Source organism: Stegodyphus dumicola, chromosome 12, assembly GCF_044657685.1.
Source record: "Stegodyphus dumicola isolate Sdum_Otavi_A_Nest chromosome 12, ASM4465768v1".
Taxonomy (NCBI): domain Eukaryota; kingdom Metazoa; phylum Arthropoda; class Arachnida; order Araneae; family Eresidae; genus Stegodyphus; species Stegodyphus dumicola.
In genome coordinates, this window is record NC_140779.1 from 96,189,660 (window position 1) to 96,207,927 (window position 18,268).

General features: G+C 34.1%; 1 protein-coding gene across 1 annotated transcript in view; it reads right to left on the reverse strand.

Moving 5' to 3' along the window:
* The window catches only part of Evi5 (ecotropic viral integration site 5), a 372,412-nt gene that overhangs the window by 326,801 nt on the left and 27,343 nt on the right, over positions 1–18,268 (reverse strand). The window contains exon 2 of the mRNA XM_085806704.1: positions 3,061–3,176. The gene's annotated coding sequence lies outside the window, so the exon portion shown is untranslated. The remainder of the gene's footprint in view (positions 1–3,060; positions 3,177–18,268) is intronic.

Here is an 18,268-nt window from a genome sequence, read left to right on the forward strand (position 1 = left end):
TTTTTTTCTATCATTATTACTAAAAATATTCATAAAATTGATTTCTATCTGAAGAAAAACTCTTCGTTTCTGCAGCTAATATGACGTCAGAAATCAAGAATGCCTTCGCCAGATGTCGAACAATATATCTTCGATAGCCTAAACGGGGGATGGCTTCGCTTTTCACTCCTTATATTATTTTCGAAGCAAACAAATATGTAAAGTACGAAGTCCAAAACACGGCCGTCCAGTTTCTCCAGAAACTGGACGGCCGTATGATATAATATCCGGATCTCCTAACCACCAGCCAAAAAATACATAAATAATTAAAATTTAAAAAAATTTAAAAACTGTTCCTGCAAAGTTTAGAAATGGAGAAAATAATATTCAACAAAAGGAAGCAGGTGTACCGTAAATGCGATTTTTCTCCCTGACTGAAATTCCTACAAGCCACTTTCAAACGCCTGTTGGTTAGGGAATCATATTGCGGCCAGCGACAATATACTGATTGAACAATACATTGATGATGAAAAGATCACACTTTTGGCTCTTGAGTGGTTATGACGGAGATCAGCACTTTTCTATCTCACTTAAACAATAAGTGAAGCCCCAATGTTGCCATATCTGCATGTCATCTTACTATATTCAAACTGATGATCGAATATTACGGAATCACTGAAATCACGATGATTCCGGATTTCGGACCTAGGACTTTGTTTGGTATATATAAGTGCGAATTAGCCTTTCATTCATTCATACAAATACCTTAAATTTATACATTAAAAAAGAATTAAAAAATAAAACCTCTTAATAGCCTATCAGTGTAAAGAACATAGAGGAAACTGATGCTAAAAAGTAAAAAAGTCTGATGTCGACACCACATGACTTCCTTGTATGGCTTATTAAATTACATATATTTTTGTTGAAATTTATTTCTTCGAATTATTCTAAATTAATTAACCGATCCCTCAAGGCAAGTTGAAAATGACACCAAAGATTGCCAAATTTGAAATTAAATATCCCGGTCTGCTTTTGTCGTACGGAGTGAAACTTCTTATAATTTTATTTTTCCATAACGAGTATAAAACTTTCTTAAATGTAAGTACAGGAACCGGAAGATCGCATTAAAAGTTAGATTTCAATATTTGTCGAAAATTTATTTTAAAGTTTGGTATTGCGAAAATATGAATATTTTCGTCATTTAAAACCAAAAAAAAAAAAAAAAAAACCACTTCTGTAATTAAAATTATATATGACTACGACCAACAGTTGCGAAATTACAGACCGGGTAAGGACTTTAAAGGTGGGTAAGGTGGTTGCATTAATCATTTTTGAATTATACAAGATGGATTTTTTCGTGCCATCTGTATTTACACGTAAAAATGTAAATACAGATGGCACGAAAAAATCCATTTTACAATCCATTTGGAAAAAAATTTTTTTTTTTTTTTTTTTTTTTTCTCCTTTCTTTGAAAAAAGTGCTTTATTTATTTTTTTTTTGCGTGACATCTGTACGTCACACACACACACACAAAAAAAAAAAAAAAAAGTAAGTCAAAATGGATATTTTTACTGAAATCTGATAACCGATATTTTTCGCGATTACAATACTTCCTTTACTTTCTACAAGGAAATACACTGCCCTCCAAAAGTTAAAAAACAGCATATTTTTCAAAGCTCACCATTACAAAAATGTCAGTAACGTTTAAATTCACAGTTCATATGCATGACAGTAACGACGTTTAAGAAAATATATGCAAAAACAATAGCTATCACTTTTATTTTATAGAAATGAATACTTATTTCTATAAAGTAAAAGTGGTAGCTATTGGAGTTGGAGAAAAAATGCAAAAGTTGTAATTTTTGTTCGAGAGTGTTCATCTTCAGTTGTTATTACAGTTTCGTATACAATATCCAGGAGAGTCTATCAATGTCCAGAAGAAGTCGTTTACCCGATTCATTGAGGTACGGGTGATCGGATGGATGGAAATGGGGATGTCACAAGCTGATGCTGCTAGACGTCTCAATGTCTCTCGTAGTGTGGTCCACCGACTATGGAATCAGTCTGAATCCGAGGATTCTGTGTGTAGAAGACATGTTCCAGGCAGACCTAAAGTTGCAACACCTGAGAGAGACCGTTATTTAGCTCTTTCGGCCCGAAGAAGGAGTAACATTACTGTGCCTCAGCTCATGACAAATCATTTAGTGGCAACAGGAACAAGAATATCAGCTACTTCAATGCGCAGACGCCTGTACTCTCATATTGCGGAAAGACACAGTTACAGAGGTGGTGGAAAAATGGTTTGGGCTGAGATCTCTCTCGATGGTCATACTGACCTGCATGTGTTCCATGGAGGAACTTTGACCGATGTGAGATATCGAGACAAAATCCTTGATCAATATGTCCGCCCATATGCCGCTGCTATTGGTCCTGGATTTCTTCTGATGGACGACAATGCGCGACCACACCCAGCTCAGGTTGCTGAAGAATATCTTGAGGGTCATGGTATGAAGCGGATGGAACGACCAGCTCAACCCTCAGACCTGAATTCGATATAGCACCTTTGAGACTACCTTGGGAGACAGGTTACTGCTTTAAGTCCTCCTCGAAGGTCGTTAGATGAACTTGAACAAGGATTACTCCGTGTCTGGTCGTTGCTTCTCATTTCACTGACCGATAAGGTAATTAACAGCATGGAACGTCGCTGGCGCTAAATTATTGCAACTAGGGGTGGACACATTCCTTATTAGAACGCAATTTTGTAATGTTACCACCCCATTTTTCCTCAAAAAACTCTGATATACTATTTCTACAACAATGGATTTCTCTGCCAAGAGTGGAATTTTTTGTTGTAATTCATGTTTGTGTTTAACTGTAGAAACATTCTATGTCGCATTCATTAAAGAACTGTTTAGTGAACATATCCTGTAAATTTCTATTATGTTCCTTAACTTTTGGACGGGAGTGTAAAAAAGGGAGGAGAAGATGACTACAAGGGAGAGACAGGGGAGAAAAGGAATCCCACCAAACAACAATATTTGTAAATTATAATTTAAAATACACTTAATTAGTGAGCTTACCATATGACGATGAAGTGGCTCAGCTTTTATAAGTTCCCAATGACTTTGGAACCGGCTTTCTCACCAACAGTCTCTCATTATTCAATCAACATTTATGAGAACTGCAGTTGATGATGCTGAAATGTAGGCACTTATTATACAGAAAGAAAATTAAATTACATATAAATAACACTTATTACATGTAAGAAAATATTAAATTATATCTTTACACGTTTACGGTACCCGAATTCATTCGAAAACTTAAAAAAAGAATTAAATATGTATTATTCAATATTTCGAAACACATTTATTAAAAATTATAAAGAGGATTTTCCAAAAATTTTCAATTTTTTTTCAAAAAAATTAAATTTTTCAATTAATGCTCGATAAATTTTGAGAATTTTTCAGAAAATTCTGATAAAAATACTGATTTCGTTGAAGTTCATTCCCTTTAGCTTTTAGTGTGACTTTTGTTCAGGGCCTGAATAAGGATGTTTGATGAGTTGGCATCAATAGTTGAAATACTACCAATTAGAATGATAATAAAAGTCTCGTTTTAAAAACATTTGATTTGGTTGACATTTTCCCTCTACCTTTTACTGCCTCTGAGTATCTGAACTAGGATGTTTGATACGTCAATATTAACAGCTGAGACATTACCAACTAAAGTAACAAATTTTTCACTAAAATTTCCTCTTTGCTTGAAATTTCAAATCCATAATTTCAATTTTAATGTGTATAAATTTTGTCGCAGCTTTTCATAAAAATGTTAGTTTAAGTCCTCAAAAAATATGGAACACCGTTGCTTGAATTTTAGTAAAAATTTATTAAAAAACTGCTTTATTTAATACTTGTTAAATTTTGAAATTTATGCAAAGAGATTTCGAAATCCTTCAAAAGCTGCATCTAAATTAAAAACTTTATAAGGTATTACTCCCTCCTTCCTAGCATGCCTTCGTGGTGTAGTGGTCAGCACACTGGGCAGGTATTTCAGAGGTCCGTGGTTCGATTCCCGGCAAAGGCGGTTGCTAATTTTTCATCTCTCCGGCTTCCAAAAATCCTAATGTCTCTACAATGGCGCCCGAACTAAAAGGGTGTTGGATGATGATTCTCCTCACCCAGGATTTGGCGATTGGGTCCTCTAAAAATCCCAGTCGCCCTTTAAAAGGAGAAGTATATAAGGTATTTCTTCCGCCTTCCTAAGTGCCTTCGTGGTATAATGGTTCTGCACGCTGGCCCGGTATTCCAGAGGTCCGCGGTTCAATTCCCGGCGAAGGCGACTGCTCATTTTTCATCTTGCCTGCTTCCAAAAATATACCTAATGTCTCTACAAACTTATAATTTTAAAGTACATATCCACGTATTTTTCTTTAGCGACATTAAATCATCTCATATTTTATTCTCATAACTTCACCCTCTGCATTTTCGATTTATGCAGAATTTAACTTATCTGCATAAATTTAAATGTTTCTATAATTAAATAATTTCTGTAATCTCTACAGCAATTTTGCTTTTGATACTCAGTACCAAAGGCAAAATTGCTTTCGTTTAGAAATGCGAAATCGTTTAGAGTCACTGCTGCATTCGATATCAAGAGTTTTGAAATTCTCCATAGTCAAAGGAACTAACCAATTCTAAACAAGCAAAACAAAATTTTCTTAGACATATACACCAACCCATTTTTTTATCATACGGCCAGCTTGTGCCGACTAGGAGGACCGGGGCTGGGCCCTTAGAATAATAATAATACACCAACAGTAAATGATTGAATTTCGACGAATACTTCTTTAGGTACAACTAACTACAAGCATTAATTGAATTCCCATTTGACGTTTGGTTTTACATTTTCAGCAGTTTTGGGTTACGTAATTCCTCGTAACTTAAGAGATTCTGTAAGTTTAATTACGCTTTGTGACTGACGTCAAAATCAACAATAAAAGTCAATTGTGAAGGAAGTATCTTCAAAGGAAGAGGGGAAAAAAGCAGATGAAACAATTTCTTTGGTTCGTGAAATTTGTGCAAAATGGTGCAAGCTGGAAAATTTCATTCAGATATCACTCTAATAAAGCAAAAGCAAGTTATAGCATAAGTATCAATGACAAAACCATATCTCACTTTAAAAACATTTTAAAATGTAGACAACAAGTCACAATGGACAAATTTTGAATGAGATCCAATGGGCCTCAAGCAAAATCAAGTATCGTTAAGAGATAAAGCAAAATAAACGAGGAAGCCTTAAAAAGCCTGATGTCCCTGCAAGTTCGCAAGCTTCGTATTTAAGCTACATACAAAGAATGCTCCTAAATGCTCATGCAGCTAATCGGATTTACAGCCAGAATTGTAGCCTGGAATCGGTGTGGTATTACCGGTACGAAATTTTAACTGACAGATTTGACAAAAAAAAAAAAAAAAAAAAAAAAAAAAAAAAAAAAATATATATATATATTAGAGCATATGTGAGCATTCTCCTATCTTCGGAGCCTGTACGCCGTTCAAGTGATGTATCTACATAGTTTCTGTATGATGGATATCAAGTGATGTATCCATCATATAGAAAACTGTATGATGAATTAACGGATCAAACTAGAAGTTTAGAAACATTAGATACTAATTTTAATTATGGCAATCTACTACTTAGTTTAGTAGAGAACAAAATTCCAAAAAATAGTTTAGTCAAAAATAGTTTAGCAGAGAACAAAATTTCAGCAAAGAGTCAACAGTGTTATTGTTGTTTCTAAAGAAAGAAGTAGAAGCGCGCTGAAAATTTCTTCTCTAATAAAAGATACAGGTAATATTAATGAAATTTCTACATCAAAAATTAAAAATAAAATTCCAATTAAAAAAATCGATAAGAAAAAATATATCGAGACTCTGATTTTAAGTCCTTAACTCTGGGTCTTAATCAGCAAACACTTCCGAAAACAAGCGAAAGAAATACTGACAATTATCGTAAAAATTTTGCTCCAATTAAAATGAAAATGGCATCAGCGGCGACTCTTAATACATCAGTAATTCAATTTAATTATATGTGCGACTTTTGTCTTAAATCTCACCTCTCAAAAGATTGCGATTTAAATATTTCAGAGGAACACAAAGCGTTATATGATCAATTTAAGTGCAAGCGCTGTTTAAAAAAGGTCACAAAAAACCATTTGGGAAGGCGAAATGGGTTAAATATAATATTTGCAAATCGCAGTCACATTTAGAGAGTCTGTGTGACGCAAACGTGCAAGAAAATAACACCAACAAAAATGCAAGCGTAGTAAAAGAAACAACAGTACTACAGATCTGCAATGAACGATACTCATTTCGGAACAACTAAAACACACCAGTGGAAGACTCATTTACTTATCATAATATCACGTTTTTATCTGCTGGATTATATATTATTGTATATTGTATATGTATATTGTCTGCATATTGTACGTATATTGCGCACTGCATGTCAATAGCATATTGTATGTGTATATAGTATGGGAACTGCATTTAACTGTACATTGCACAATGTATGCATGTCGTTCTAAACAGTGTAACAATTAGGTTCTATATATCAATAAATATTTAATTGTATATGGTATGTGTCTATTGTATGCGTAAATTGCGTGTATACTGCGAATTGAATGTATATAGTATATTGTACGTGTTTTGTATTTTAATTGTATACTGTTAACTAAAAGAGTACATTGAACGAAAATTGCATTTATACGTACATTTATAGTATATGGTAAGTATTTTAAATTATGTTGAATATCATATATTGTATGCATGTCAATCTATACAGCGTAATGATTAGGTTTTATGTATTAATAGGTATTAAAACTGCATATGCTGTGTGCACATTGTATGCGTATATTGCGAATTGTAAGTATTTAGTATATTGTACGTGTCTTGTATTTTAACTGCATTTTGTTAACCAAGAGTGCGTATCGAACGTTCATTGCAAAAGTACATGTAACTATAGTATATAGTAGGTGTACTGTATTCTACTGAATACAATAATTACTGTATTGTATTTAATGCATATTGTATGCATGTCACTGTAAACAGAGTATCGCATAATGCTTATGTGTCAAAATTATATGGGATTCAATATAAAAATCCGAAAGCTCAATTAAACTAATTTAATTTGATAAGTAATTGAATGCAAAAAAGGTCTGATAATGACTGGGAAAGATATGGGGGACTGTTGAGTCTAGGTAAATAAATAATGCTTGTAGGGAACTGTAAACGTAGTAAAACGACTCTCGTAGTGACAACTGTAAGAATCGTAGTGACTTGTAAACTCTGAATTAGAACTTACTGGCACCATATTAACTAAAATTGGATTTACTATATCCGGTTCAGTTCTGATTGTAAATTGTCATCAATGGTAACCTCACCATCCTTTTACTTCGACTTAACTCTTTTAAATTAAGTTACAAGTTCCAAAATGAATTAGTTGATGCATTGTATACAAGATGTCTTCTTAGTTTCTAACTGCGCAACAAATGACCACTGATTAAGTACATTCATGTGTCACTCATTCTGCCGCCTTTGGCAGTGGAGGCTGTTGATTAGTAGATTTTCCACCCGAGCAAGCATTATTCCGTTCAGTTTTCGCCTTAGGACGGAAGCCTCCTCGATAGAATCACGGGGTGCTCTCTCTCAAAATTGGGGTAGAACCAACGACTTCATATAACAGTATACGAGGGCTATCCAGAAAGTAGATTACGTTTTGGAATAAAAAAAATAAACAAAGTATAGGAAACAAATTTTATTATATACAGATGAAAGCCACACTCAAATACTACTTTTCTACATAGTCATCATACAAATTAAGGCATTTATCGTAGCGATGTACGAGCTTGGAAATTCCTTCGTCGAAAAATTCGGCCGCCTGCGCCTTCAACCACTTCGTTACCTCTTCTTGCAGCTGTGCGTCGTCATCAAAACGCTGCATAGCCAGCCACTTCTTCATTGCTGGGAATAGGTGGAAGTCGCTCGGTGCCAGGTCGGGACTGTACGGCGGATGAGGAAACAACTCCCACTTAAAAGATTCAAGAACTTTACGAGTGACATTTGCCGTGTGGGGCCGGGCGTTGTCGTGAATCAACAAGATCTTAGAGCTCAACATTCCTCTGCGCTTGTTTTGAATTGCTCTTCTGAGTTTTTGGAGAGTTTGGCAATACCTTTGAGAGTTTATTGTAGTGCCTCTTTCCAGGAAGTCCACCAAAATTACACCTTTTCTGTCCCAAAAAACAGTCGCCATCATCTTCCTTGCCGACATTGTTTGCATGCATTTCTTGGGTTTTTGGGGAGAACTTGTGTGCCCCCACTGCATTGATTGCAATTTCGTTTCACAGTTCACATGTTTCACCCATGTTTCGTCACCAGTAACGATGCGATCGAGTAAAGAGTCACCATCCTTATGGTAAGCGTCCAAAAAGTTCAACGCTGCAGCCATTCGCTGATTTTTGTGGTCCTCTGTCAAGATTTTTGGAATCCATCTTGCACAAAACTTGTGGTAACCAAGCTTTTCGCTGATGATTTCGTGCAACAAACTTCGCGAAATTTGTGGAAAACTCAAAGAAAGTTCCGTTATTGTGAAATTTCGATTTTCACGGACTTTAGCATCGACTTTTTCGAGAAGTTCGGCGGTCACTATGCTGGGTCTCCCACTTCGATCTTCGTCGTGAACATTGGTTCGGCCATTTTGAAATCTTATGACCCACTGACGCACTCCACCTTCAGTGATAATGTTGTCCCCATACACTTCACGAAGCTGCCGATAGATTTCTATCGGTTTACAGTTTTTTGCAGTCAGAAACCTTATTACTGAGCGCACCTCGTAGCTCGCGGGATTTTCAATTAACGCAGACATTTCAAACCGTCACAGTATCTGAACGGAGCACAGCACGAACCTCTCACTAGCACGGCTAGATGCAGACTGAGCTGCGCAACGCTCTGACCCCAAGATGGCCGCGCTAGCCCCGCCCCTAGCGGACACAGACGGAAACGTAATCTACTTCCTGGATGGCCCTCGTATATCTCGTTGGGTAGAACTGAGCTAAATTCGGACTGTTACCTACGGTGCTCAAGGCTCTTGCCAACGACAGGCGGATTTGATCCCTTGCCACGTTGAATGTCGTGGGCTTGTGCTGACCATCGTCAGACAAGTGAGATAGGTAACAGCAACAACATGAACAGTTCATACAAATGCTTATGCATTTTCCTAATTAAAATGCTAAGAAGGTACCTATTAATATGTTCCTAGTTATATTTATACTAAATTACTTAAATTCCATTGCTATTTTTAGGCTATATTTCCTCATCGTTTAACAGATATTAGTTAAATCTAATCAAAGATACCCAAATGGCTGCAGACAAACGCAATCACATTAAGCGGCGCCTGCTGTAATAATTCGCTCAGGTACACCATAAGTAAAAGTTTCTCAGCTTTTAAACAAGTATATAATTGCCATCTTTAAAAACAAAAATCTGAACGTTCTAGAATCTGGTTCAAATCGTTATCGTTTTCTAGAATCTGGTTCAAAACGGCATACAAATTTCTTTTTAAATATTGCTTAAAGATACCAAAAAGTGCTCCAGAAATACACTGTTTTTGTTTGTAACTATAAATGTCGCAACTATCAAGCTATTGTTTGTAACTATCTTTATCAAGAAAATAAAAAAATTCCCTTTGTTGTTAAGTGTTATCGTTTCACCGCAAAACGTACACAGTATGCGTATCTGCAAACTATGTTTCTAAAAACACTGGAAAGAAAAATTTTAACTGCAGCTAATTTTAACTGCTGATCTCGAATTGATAATTCCGAAGATTAACTGCATTTTAATTAACTAGGAAATAAAAACCCACATAACTCCAATTTCAGCAGAGCAAATTCCAAATTTAATTTTAAATTATGCAAATTTCAAAATAAAGCACTCAAAATTACTGATATTCACGTAAGTATGCACAATAGCTGTGACTAAAGCATTATCAAACAAAGTGATCAAAATGAGCTTTAAAGGGGGGAGGACATGAGAAATATTTACTTGTAACATAGAAAATATCTATTAAATAAGCTTGCACAATTTAATAGAATTATAATTTACTGCTATTTTTATTTATGCTGTTGTTATTAAAATGGTCTTGAAATATTTATTAATTTCAATAACACATATAAGAAATTAAAACCCAAACAGAATAATTTATTCTGTACAAGATTTCTAAAACTCGTAAAAAATAACTTACGCATAGATACCAAATTTTATTATACTGTAATAGAGGCCTTCGAAGAACCTTAAGTTTTTAAATGTATGAGCACTGCGGAAAAAAAAAAAAAAAAAAAAAAAAAAAAAAAAAAGGACAGAATTAGACTTTTTCTGAAATGGCATGCCAATTTTTTTTTCCATATTCAGATTCTAAGACTCAAATTATGTCCAAATATTAAATTTTGTAAATTTTTTTCCGAAATTTGAGAAGAAATTCAAAAATTTATCTTGGCGTATTTTTCCAGATTTTGCCAAGAATAATTTACTTGGCGAACTTCTTAATTTATAGCTAAACAGTTTCCTTTTCTTTTTTTCATTACAGACAAGTGCGAAAAAAGGTCATCGTTATTACTTCCAAATGATTTTAATAAAGTGCGTAAACCGCATTTCGCGTTATTATCGCTCAAAAACAAGATGCCAAATTTCAAACCACTCCAATATGTAAATTCGGATATATCTTAGAAAATGTTGAATAAAAAACTCTAATCTTTTGCAGATATGCCTAGAAATACATCTACTTTAAGACGATGTTAAGATTTTATAGGTTATAACGCAAAAGTTTTTTCGAAAAACTTATAAAAATATTTAAAAATACAAATTTAAAAAAAACATAAAAAATGTGCGAATTATGTTTGGATTAAGCCTCAATTTCGAATTCTGGAAGAAGGAATCAAGTCAGTTTAATAAAAAACAGAGATTAATAAATATATATCAAATTCAATTATCATGGAGAAGCTAATTTTTTAAAAACTACTCCTGCGATTTTTATAAAACTTGGCAGTTTGGCATAATTCGAGTCGAATCGAAATATGGAAAAAAATTGGCATGCCATTTCAGAAGTCCGATTTTGTGTCAAAATACCTGTTTTAGAACAATGATATATATAAATCTAATATATATCCCAAGTCGCGCTTTCGAGACACGAAAAACGCAAGCTGAATTTCGTCAGTCGGCCCAGTAGAACGGGAGATACAAAAGAGATACAAAACTGTACTTTTTTTTTTTTTTTTTTTTTTTTTTCCCGTAGTGTACATATATACAGGCATATGATAAAGGACGAAGCAAAAAAGTGGTCTGCATTGAAAATATTTCATTTGATTGTAGAAATGGACTTCCAAGAATCAATCCCTAATTTATAGTTGGCACTAAAGACTTTTTTGACAGTGAGTGTTTCAGTTGCTTCTTGCAAGAGAAGGCCTTTCAAAGTTAAAGTTGGTTAAAAGCTATCTTCGATTAACAATCAGCCAAATAAGACTTAACAATTTGGCAATCCTTTCTATTGAAAATGCAGAAGCTAGAAACATTTAATTCCAATGAAAGTACAAAATAAATAAATAAAAGATAAAATAATAAAAAAATAACAAATAGAAGTTACACATATTATTAAAATAAAAGTTACACACACAAACTCACACACAAAAAAATAAAAATAATAATCTGAAAGCATTCAGATTTTATATTACACTCAAAGGTGAAATTTTTTTTCATTTACATATACATACACGTATCGAGAGCATTTAAGATAAAAATATTTTAAAAAATTCCGACAGACAGTCTCGCGCGTTGGAGATAAAAGTATTTTATTCCGTACAATGTTTGTCACTGTTCGCTTTGAAATCGTTGAGTTTCTTAATCAAAAATTCGATACATATTATCGATTACCAAAAGTAATAAATAAATAAATAACATCACAATATATATATATATGTGATGGAATAAAATATAAGCATTTTAAATTAGAAGTTATTAACATTAATTGCTGAAAACTACACGACATCCACACTTTATCCAATAAATTGTATATTTACATTATGAAAGTTATCAGCACCTGGTGTTTTTATATGGAGATGACGTAACATTTTTTGCTGCTTTATTTTTTAAAAGAACTCGAATAAATTATTATTAACGCAACTGAAAAATGAAGTTTTTTTAATACTAACGAAAAAATAATTTTTTTAATTTATATCACCAAAAAGGTTGCATGCAGCAACTCCTCGCAGATCTCGTCGATATATTTTCATTAGATTAGCACGGTGCAACTACTCATATGTAAAGCAAATGTGTCATTTGATAAGATACCAACAAAATCAAGGAAAAACAAAATAATTTTTCAAAGATGTCATTCATTTCAGAGAAATTAAATGATTATAAGAATATTTTATACTCTGACATTATCAAAATATGCTCTTTTGAAAGAACTAAAGCTTCTTCGAAGTAACATTTGAAATTATTATTTTATTTCTTAAACAATAATCTAACTGACATTTAGGCAATAAAAAAGCAGAAATTAAAAAGCATTAATTTTACAAACTGCTTTGCAGTTAAGCACTTTAAGCGTATAGCTTACTTCAGAGTGGAAAAATACTAAGCTCTGCTCATAAAGCCACTCGAAATTTCTCTCCAAATCTTGACGGGTTTTATACGCCACAAGATTAAAGGATTTTGATAGAAGAGATAAAAGCAGGAGTAGGGAAGGAAAAAAAAATCTTTTCAATAAGTCCTTTTCTCCCCTTCTTGATATTCAATTTTTTATTTTTGTTTTTTGATCGACTAATCTTCTTAATAATAATACTGAGTAGCTACGAAATTTTTTGAATTTTAGTACTTTCATAACAATTTATGGTGTCATTATTTTTCGACTCAGGTCGATAGTTTTTCAATATTCAGATTTGTTTAAACTTATGCCTGTAAATAAATTTAAACACTGAATTTGAAAATAATTTCTCTTCGGCACTACTTTGCATGAATATGTTATGCCTTTTGAAATTCTTTGCAGGAATTGAAATAATTAGGAAAAAAATTACTGCTTTGGATGCCAATATAATAAATATCTGACATTGAACCTTACAAATTAGATATTGTTACGAAATGTACAGGCGCGGTAAGATGGCTTCCCCGCAAAGCAGTTTTAGGGTTGCCATAAAATGGCAAAGGAAGCCGCATTTAGTAGCCACATTTGGCGAGAAATCGCCCGTTTGGCGACAAAATTGGCGATATGCCATGGACGGATGGAGAATCTTCTGGAACGAATTCTTTTAGCCCAGAATGTTCTCGAACAAGCCGAAAGCTATATAAACCCTGCTGGTACGCGGAGAGTTAGTATCGAGTATATGTGCCTCGTCTAGCGAGCTGATAGTCAGTCATTAAGCAAATGCCTCGTCGAGAGGGCGAGTTGGTGCGCCTTGAGAGTGCGAGATAGTTAATGTCTCGAGTCGATCGAGTTGACAGCCGGGCAACGAGTGCCGAGTTCACCGAAGGAGTCTCTTAGCGTATCGCGGTTAGTGCATCTTTGAGAGAGCGTGTTGAGCTCCGGGAACGACTGAACCGAAGAGTCGGGAGCCGTGCTCTATGTGTCGTCGAGTGCATCGCGAGTTGTAGCGTGGAGAGTCTCAACAGTAGTTGGAGTTCCGAGAACGACCGAACAGAGTCAGGAGCTGTACTATGGTGCTTTGCAGTGAAGCTGTCTCCACCGTGATAGCCTGATAACCTGGAGGCTGCGTCGCTGATCGTGTCAGCGTGTTTATAGTAGTTCATCGACGACTGTAAAAGTGTTTTGGAGCTGTCCTGATTAGTACTGGCTAAATAACGTGTGTTTCGATACTTCATCAAGTGTCGTCGTTATTCACTCCAAATCCACACGAACCCCGCAAGAACGTAAAAGAAGATAATAACGTAACAATATGATATTGCCCGCGACGGAATTGGGCAACATTTTTCGACCAATGGATTATATTCTCTAATAATTATTTTGACAACTAAACCATGTAAAAATGTTTTGTGCTTTTCCTAAACACATTTTTAACAATTTTAAACAATGTAAATAAAATTAATAAACAATTATTATCTAGGGAGCACATAAATCAACAGTTAATATCCTTCATGTTGCCTGTAAAATTCAAAAATAATTTCACAAAAACAAGGTCATTTCTCTTTCAGAATAAAGTTAAATACTTCACTTACGAAAGCTGTATCTTCCATATTAATGATCAGAATGCGAAAGAAAAAAATTTTAATATTTTTATAAGATTTAAAACGACAGTTAATACATTCAGAATACGTAGTTTGGAAAGATGAGGTTGTTTCAACAGAAACGTTTTTTAACTGTGCTCTGCAATCAAATCGAGACTGGTCCGTTAAAACACTATGATTAATTTTGCATGCAAGCACGTTTGCTTTCAATTTAATTATTTATTTTAGTTTGACTTTATCCAAGGTTGTCGTATAATAAACACATACAGAATTCCTGATCCATGCATAATAAAAGAAACACGGGAAGTATTTTTTTTTTTTTTTTTTTTTTAACGAACGAAAACACGTTTGCCTTCAGATACATATCTGCAAAGACCTCCTATCTGTTTCCTCTCATTTTTCTAAAGTGCGGATTTACAATCCATTGTAAAGTCAAACAGAAAAATTGTACCATTACCATTTTAAAGACTAATACAGAAAGCGTTTATTATTGAAAAAAATTCAGGAATATAAATAACTACTTATCGTTTAAAATTACAGGAATTTAAAAATCAAGAAAGTTGTAAGAATAATTACTGCCATTCAATATGATACAAAATTAAAACTTGAATTTCAGAAAGTTTCACTAGGTCATGGGGTATGAAAAATTAATGCCAACATTCAGAATTATTTTCTACCATTATTAAAAAGAAAATACAAGTCTACATGATACATTTTATTTGGGGAAACAAAAATTTCACAAGAGTTCAATCATTTGATTATGGCAAAGCACACTAGAGCTACAAACAAAAATGGAGTCATGCCTTCGTAGAGAATTTCTAGTTCCCATTCACAGAGTATCTACCAGTAAATAGTTGGACACCAATACAAATGCCAATATTAGCGATCCTGCTATACGTCACGTCCTCCACCATTAAATATCGTGTAGAGAAAAAAACTGGCATTAGTGGCATGCAAGATGCCACGAAGTGCAGAGATACTTGATTTCGAGAAAGCTGTAATCGTCGGGTATCGCAAAAATGGCCGATCCTTAAGGGGCATATCTAGAGAGCTGAATTACACAAATTCGACGGAGGCTTATGTGATTAAGTGGAAGGTGAGCGGTGATTATCGAAATGCGCTTCAGTCGACAGACCCGCGAAACAAGGAGATAGGAACCGACGGGTGCTGTCCAAAGAAATTCGGAAGAACCGCATCCAACCGATAGCTCACATACTCCAGACGTTTCAACAGGCAGCCTAAAAGTGTTTCGATGAATACCATCCGTAAGAATGCACATCTCTTCAGTTTTCATGATCGTGTTGCTGCTCATAAGCCTTTGATTACAAAGTCCAACCATGCTGTTGGGTTAATGTGGTGCACGCTAACAATAGCCCATTGATCAATTAACAACTTCAAATTCTTAATGACATGCATTTCTAAAGGTTGTAAAACACTAGTGCAATTTCGCGAGAACAAAACATTTTTCACATTTTACAAGAAATCTGCTGTTTGAGGATTGGTAGTAACACTGATCCATAAAAAGTAAAATTCTGCGGTTTCGTCTGCTCATAGTTTTGTCTATTTTTTAGTCCCCCATTCTGCAAAAATGTCTTCATCATCCGTCATCCTTGCTTTCTTATTTGCTTTATATTTTAATGGCAGAATTTTATCATGTTTTGACCTTGGTTTTTATGACTTTCCCATAACTAAAAGAGTAATTTTTTCCGTACCATCAGTATTTGCACAAAGTAAAACAGTGAGACGTTCTTTACTTTGCTTAACTTGATGACACTAATCACTTTTGAAAGCTATGGTTCTTGCAAGGCATAAGTTTAAAAAAAAAAAGGCAGGTTCATCAACATTGAAAATGTCTTTTAATTCATATCCATCCAACTTGATGGATAAATGTTTGAACTGCTCTTCAACTGACTCAGCAGGAACTCTTTTTGATTCTTCATTTATTATATGACATCAGACTCATGCCGCAGTTTAAATTTATGCGCCCATCCAGTTTTCACATTCAGTCGAAGTGCTGTTTCTTTTGACTTCTCGATTAACATAGGGCCATTCAGTGGAATGTTGGATGCATAACACTGAATGAAAAAATTTAGCAAAATGGCTTCGACCCTAGGAAACTTTCCATCCTGACCACACAACTTCTTTGAAGCGGACTGTTCACGGATTTCTACTCTTTCTTCAACTTTTTTTTTTTTTTTTATCATAAACAACCGATTTTAGTGTTGTCACAGGAATATTCAGTTTCTTTGCTAACTCAACTTTCGTCAAACCAATATTCTCATCAAATTATTAAAGATTTGAATTCTATCTTAACGAGAGTGCATTTCGCTTTCGTGACATTTTGTATTAGCCCATTCTTCTCCACCTAGTTTACTTAACACAGCGTTCTGTTTAGAAGAAAAAAACCGTATTTATTTTTCCTTTCAAGTATCCCCTTTATTCATGAATCGGATTTCAACTCCTGTACCAAATTGTGATGTCTCGTACCTCTGTTCCTTCGCCTATCCTCATTTCTGGGGGAAAATACTTGAATAGCGGGACTGCAAAATGTAAAACCAAGGGAGCAAGTCAAGCAAAAACGCCTTTAAGCCGAAATTATGCGACGCATGAAATATATATTTTACCATTTAAACAAACAAAAGTGAATCGGGACCAAGATGAAACGACGTATAAATGTAAAAGACGTATAAACGACAAACGTATAAACGGCGCTCCACTGTACTACTACTCAATTCAATTCTTGAAAGTACACCAAGGCAACAAGTCAAGCAAAAACGACTTATAGCCGAAATCATGCGGCTATGAAAGATATATTTTATCACTTAAACAAACAGAAGAGAATCGGGAAAAAATTAAATAACGTATAAATGTAAAAGACGTATAAACGAAAAACGTATAAACGGTGCTCCACTGTACTACTACTCAATGCTTGAATGTACATCGATATTGCTATAAAAATTAAAATTCCGACGTGATAAAAGCAGAAACTGAGATTAAAGATATTTTTTTAACTGAAAAAAAGTAATATATATATAAAGGAAGAAAACTAAGCAATATAGATGACAAGTTTTAAAACTTCTAATAGTTCATAAAAGTAAATGCAAAGGATTTTCATTTAAACTGCGTTTACTTTTATGATATAATAGAATATAAATTTTCCCTTTTCCCCAAAAAGATGAAATTTTGAAACTTTCTCTACAGATTTATAACTTAACATTAAATATTTTCAGTTTTAAATAAATCTTACTTTAACCCTTTCCGGCACGCTACCTTTTAAAGTCGGAGTTTTTATAAAAGAAAAGGTAGACAGTCTAATTATGCCTAGAGGAGTGCGCAAGTAAAATTTTGTGAAGATAGCGCTTATCGTTTTAATTCTGTGGGTGTGCCTAAAGTGGCACACTCATTGAATAGAGAGCTTCGAAAAGAGTGCTGAAACGAGCATTGTTGTGGATGAACTGACCGATGAGATGCGGAGAAACAAAGAATACAGACTCTCAGTTGTCCTAGATTATCGGTAAGCCCGGTCTGGGCACACCTAGGTTTCGCCGTTTGATTTTAGGCAAGATTTCAAGGTAAAAATTAAAAACTAATATAGAATACGTAGATTAGCATACAGCCAAAAGAATACCATAGAAATTTTTTTTCAAACAATTCCTTTTATACCCTAAAAAAAAATCCAAAAGATTTCTTTGAAAAATGAGGGTCTTAAAAAACTAAGCATGGCTAAAATATATGGACTGGTTTGTGTTGAGCTGCCATCTACTATAAATAAAGAGGGTTCAGAGTAACCTATAAATCCTTTTTCATTCAATTTTTCTGTGCGTACAGAAGGAAATTTTTAGGTGTGTCCAGACCGGACACACTGTGCCGCAAAGACTTAATAATATGTTACATTCAAATTTAAATTTTTGCAGCAGATCTAAAAAATTAATTTCTTGGACGTTTCAAAATGAAAAGTATACAAATAAGATTTTGAAAAATAAAAAGTTATTTAACAACTTATTAA